Source organism: Habropoda laboriosa, unplaced genomic scaffold (genome assembly GCF_001263275.1).
Source record: "Habropoda laboriosa isolate 0110345459 unplaced genomic scaffold, ASM126327v1 scaffold126, whole genome shotgun sequence".
Classification (NCBI taxonomy): Eukaryota; Metazoa; Arthropoda; class Insecta; order Hymenoptera; family Apidae; genus Habropoda; species Habropoda laboriosa.
In genome coordinates, this window is record NW_017100288.1 from 1,925,887 (window position 1) to 1,931,997 (window position 6,111).

The window sequence follows — 6,111 nt, forward strand, 5'->3', positions numbered from 1 at the left end:
TGTACGCACTTTTGAATATTGTATACGCCGTATGCGGTCGTTGGAGGATGCGTTCGGAATCCCGGTACATCCCCCTCCCCCATCCGCGTGTGTTGTGTCGTTCGCCTTTCCTTTTCTTCTCTTTATTTTTTTTTATGCCGTCCTTTTAGCAAGCACCGTACCGAATGGTTCTGGAATTCATTTTCTCTTTTTCCTTCCTTTGTTCTTTTTTTTTGTTTCTTTCCTCTCTCTCTCTCTCTCTCTCTCTTCACTTTTCAACCGCCCTCCCCCATTTCCTTTTTTCACGTGTAACGAGAGAATTACCCTCGCACGCGGTGAGTTTCTTCGAGCTGTTGTACCTTTTTTTCTTTGCCTTTCTTTCTCCTTCTACTTTTTTTTTTTTTTATAGCGATTCCATGTTTTTGCACTATTTCGATGTCTTTATTTTTACTCGATGTTACGTCCGGCTTTTTTTTAGACGTCTCGTCGCGCCTTACGGATCGCCGCCGGTGACAGTTTCGCGGTGTAATTGCGTTTTAAATTTGCGAGAGCGGGGGAGAGATTTCGGGAATTTCCGTTGGCTCGAGGAGTAGATGGTGTTCGATTAAGGGGTGGATGTTTCGTGTGGATTGTTTGGTGTTGTCAGGTTTGCGATTGTGTTAATTGGAGATGTTCTTTTGTGAGACGACGTTTAACGAAGTTTTCTTGTTCGTTAGTTTTTCATCGATAATTCTATGAAAATCGATCGATTTTGATAAAATTACGATGGAATAGTGCGAACTTAATAAATCTGTAGTTAAAGTTAAATCATTCTCAGCGCACAAAATCAAAATTTGCCAATTTTAATTACCAATTTACTAATTCGGAAAAATAACTCGGATTTAATAAATTTGTAGTTAAAGTAGAATCATTCTTATCACAAACAAGTATTCTATGAAATCACTGCCCTATTTATAACACAGTTCTATCATTCGCTGAAAAATCATTATCGCAAATTCACAGTGTCAAAATTCACATTTACCCGCAGGATAGTTGCTTTCTTTAAAGGAACACACTAATCCTCGTGCTAACGCAGGCGCGATCTATAAGGTGTCACGAGAAGGGTTTTAATTTCTTTTTTATATAGCAATTTACGCGCTTGGCGTGGCCAAGCGAACGAATGAGAGTCATGAGAAAAAAAAAAACATTTTTAGAGCACAAAAAAAAAAGGCGACCATTTTAAACCGAGCACGAACCACAGGAGAAGACGCTCCCTTTTGCATTTTCAGAGCCTTTGAGAGCCCCACGCCTACGAGGTCCCAGAAAAATCCTCGTCGTTTTTTTCCAACGACTGCGCACGTGTACTTGTCGAGCATGCTGCGAGTACCGCGTGAATTTTTGCAATAGAGACAGAATTTCACGCGTCGAAATGGCAGAGACACGAAATTGAAACTCGCGAGAGGTGTTGTTTTTTCTCTCGTCTGCGGACTCGACGCCATTTTGTCGACGCGTTCACCGCCATTTCGTGGAAATCTTCTCGGACGAAATAACGCCAGTTATTCTTTGTCGATGAAACCGGTGTTTTCTTCGTTGATTAAATGATGTTACATCGTTGGCTAATTAAAGGCCATTTTTCTCTAACTGAAAGTATTTCGCGAATCAATTTTATGCTACTTGGTTAATTCAGTTGATACCATTTTAATGACCGAATAGATGTTACTCTTTCGATCAAATTGATTATGCCTATTCTGTTCATAAATATGTTTCATATTTTTTCGTCCGCTTGTCAAAATTTGTATATTCTTCTCGACACGATTTAGAGGTTATTTTATCAACGAAGTATCCGCCATTTTGTGAGCCATTTTGTTTCTGCCGTTTCCTCGTCCAAAGTAACAAGACTATATATTATTAATCAAGTTTGAAACGTTTTAATTGTCTTAAGTTAGGTTAGGTTTTTCGTCCAGACAAATATGGCGTCGTTCAATCGATCAAGATCACGTGCACGTACGAGGATCATTTGTACACGATTAGTTCAGTTTTCTAAGAGTGAAATGGAGAAGATTTGAGAGAAATGCTCAGATTCCAAATGTTCGGTTTTTTCAATGCCTTCTTCGTGGCCATTTTTCTCTTTCGTTTCGTCACCCTCTGTGACCCACGGCTCTTACACACACACTTTTTTTTCCAACCTCTCCAATCATAGAAATAGTCACAACCGAATCTTTTAATCGATCAAGTGTGAACACGAATAATCGACACCGCACTCGGAAATCCTTCGAACGCACGTATATAAGAAGAAGAAAAAACAGAAAAGCATCGATAACGATTACGTTACAGAGGGTCATTGCACCTATTAGCGTAAAGAAAAATTTTCACAAAGTTTCTCCAATCGACGATTCTGCAAGAGATGAAATTATTTAATAACAATACGAGATCAAACGGAGAGAAACGATCGATCCGTAACGTTTCATCGTGATCATCATCCCCACTGTACAAGAAACATGAAATACAAAAAAGCAAGAGAAACTACGTGTACGTAATTTAAAAAAAAAAAAGAAATATCATTACGCGTCACACAGCGAACATGCGTTTTTTTTTCTTCTTTTTTTCTTGTTGCCTGCGTCGACGGAAATTCGTTTCGTAGCACTCGAACGATCGAAGAGGGAAAACATTAGAAAGGTGGCAGAAGATCTAACTATACATTATCGCACGTAGCCGTTAATTTTCGAGTGGGACCTCGTGTGTCCGACACGTTGCTCGATTTGCATATCAATGATTAACCCGTTGCGGGAGATTCAAGCTTATAGAACAAATCTATCATATATTATATATTATATACCTGTACGACGAAACAAAAAGAAAGAAAAGAAACAAAAGAACTGTATACATCTCGAGACTTCCGGGGGGAGGAGACAGATCCGCAAATTTTCTTTCATAACTAGATACGCGCTGACCTATTTCTCGGAAAGTATACGCTCTATTTATTTTTCTAGAACAACACACTCGTCGCTCGACTATTGAAATATATCGTGAATATTGTATATTAAATGAGTCGTGGATAATAGATGAATTATAGCGAAGAATGATCGACCACAAAGGGTTAATCGATTATCGGTATTTCGATGAGCGAGAGAGAGAGAGAGTTTGGATACGATCCGGATCACGAACATTCCCGAATACAGATTGGATTCTACGTCGAACCGGTTAGGCGAATTATCGTGAAAATTTTTCTCCGTGGATTTTCGACGATCGTCGTCACTGAGGGTAATTTATAATCGTGGCGGATCGTGGAATCTTGGAAACGGATCGTTGGTCGGATTTTCTAGGGTAAGCGAGACGATCGGGTTTTAATTCATTAGGCGATCGTTATACAGTGGTTCGCGTGATTTTTATGGCAGAAATACAGTTCTGGGATTTTCTTCGTTGATCTTGTCGACCCTCGAGCATGGTTTTCGAGCGAGAAGTCCTACGATCGATATTTTGCACGATAATCGAGGTTTCTTTTTTTTTTTTTTTTAGATGAACTTATTAGGATAGAGAAATTCGTGTTACTCGGTTCTTTTTATAGGGTGTTAGATAATTTCTTTTTTTTTTTTTTATTATAATACTTGACGTGTTCTTTGATAGAGTTAGAGAAATGAGTATGTTAGTTTTCGTAAATGATACATGAAAAAGGTGAGAAAGATTTTATTTGTAAGTTTGCTATGTGTAAAAAGCGCGAGCATCGATGATGAATTATCTTTATACCGAGGCATGATAATATTACGTTTTACTGTATTTTGCATTTAAAAATGTTGTATATCTATATTGATACATATCTAATAATAATAACGATGACAATGTTATGAATTTATTACCGAAGATTATGCATTATCCGCCCTGTTTGTTAAAAGTCGAAATTTTTGTGGATGAGAGAAATCGATACCTTCTTTCTTTTTTCTTAATTTTAATTTCGTAAGTAACATTAAGACAATTTCAAGTTGATTACTTTTAGTCGAATAAAACATTGATACAGAATTTCACAAATTATTTTGTAATTATACACACACCTGCCAAGATCTGGTCCAAAAGTTATTCGACACTCTATATATTCCTATCCTGAAAATTCAAGATCCACGAGAAGGAAAAAGACGACCATGATCGAGGGTTCGTGAGATAATCGAAAACTATCGCGACGTATCCCATTCACGTTTAACATTTTAGCCGCTACAATTCGCATGTACTATTTCCGCAAAAATATGAGTGAAAGGGAGAGAGTGAGTGACATAATGAGTTAGTGAGTGGGTGAGTTAATGACTGAGTGAGTTAATGAGTTAGTGAGTGGATGAGTTAACGATTGAGTGAGTTAGTGAGTGGATGAGTTAATAACTGAGTGAGTTAATGAGTTAATGACTGAGTGAGTTAGTGAGTGGACGAGTTAACGATTGAGTGAGTTAGTGAGTGGATGAGTTAATGACTGAGTGAGTTAATGAGTTAGTGAGTGGGTGAGTTAATGACTGAGTGAGTTAGTGAGTGGACGAGTTAACGATTGAGTGAGTTAGTGAGTGGATGAGTTAATGACTGAGTGAGTTAATGAGTTAGTGAGTGGGTGAGTTAATGACTGAGTGAGTTAGTGAGTGGACGAGTTAACGATTGAGTGAGTTAGTGAGTGGATGAGTTAATGACTGAGTGAGTTAATGAGTTAGTGAGTGGGTGAGTTAATGACTGAGTGAGTGGGTGAGTTAATGACTAAGTGAGTGGGTGAGTTAATGACTGAGTGAGTTAGTGAGTCGATGAGTTAACGATTGAGTGAGTCAGAGTGAGTGAGCTAATGAGTTCGTGAATGAATTAATGAGTTAATGAGTGAGTTAGTGAGTTAGACTGTGTGAAGAGAGAGAGAAACGAGAACGCCATGTGTCCTATTTTTCGACAAAACTCTAGTTACTTAACAATCCGTAGCAATGGATCGATTGCGCCAGGAAAGAGAGTGAGTGAGTTGGGAACGAGTGAAAGAGAAAGCGATCAAGAGACACGAGACGGAAGGAAAAGTATCGTGCACAGGTTGACTGAAACTCTTCTTGTTCGTGCTTCCTCGCTTTCCCTATTTTTTCTTCTTTTTTTCTTCTTTCTTTAATTACCACCGTACACATCATCGCCGTCAACGTAACTCTTCTTTTTTATAACGTAGAACGTGCGAATTAGTAGGCACGACTAGCTCGGTGCCGCGCCTCAACTATTTACACTTTTCTGTATACGAGAAAAACGAAAAAGAAACAAAAAACAAACCTCGTGGTTCGTCGAGTGGAATTCCAATTTTCCTGCTTTTCGTTTGTACCACAATTCACCATTTCGTCACATCTCGTTTTTTCACGCGACGAATTCAAACGTTCTGTGCCACGAAGAAATCAAACACGATATCCAATTATATACATATGAATAAATAGCAGCAATACGGACCTCTCTCTCGACATTTTCAACCTTTATCCCAATGAAAGTATTATCTTCGACGAGCATCGTGAGTCGTTCGCGACCCCTGTGGCACGGAACGTGTTAAAAATGATGAAGAAAGCCTGATCGCGCTCTATGAGCGTACGCTGTCGTTCTTTCCACCGAACCTATCCAAGGAACTTTTGTTCCAGCGTTGTGCAGGCAACGAGGCGTGAGTTTTCGATCGCGCGTACGAATGTGAAAGAGAGAGATTGGTGGCGAGAAAATGCGAGAGAAAAAGGGAGGCGATAAAGCCAGCTGGAAATCAATCGTCGAATAGAGACGCTCGGCAGATAAAACAGAGCGTCACGATCGTCGAATCGCAATCGGTGTCGCGTTGCTTCCTCTGCAATAGCCCCGATAGTGCAATAACAGGTGGCGAAACGGCGCCGTTTCCGTTCGATCGACGCGAGTCCTCGGTTTCGATTCGACGAATTGGATGGGCGACGTGTCGAGTATCGATGTCTTCGTTCGAACCTCGAGAGATTCCATCGAACAGATTTTATTGGAAAAATACTATTCATTTTTTTTTTTTTTACATATTAATCGTTTTAGTTTGAAGATTTTGTTAATGGATAGAGATATTGGGATTTTTCTGTGTTATCAATTATTCACAGATTGTGACCAATGTCAAACCTATTAAATTTCTATGTTTTCTCTAAATTTAGCTTGATTTTAAGACTGACCATT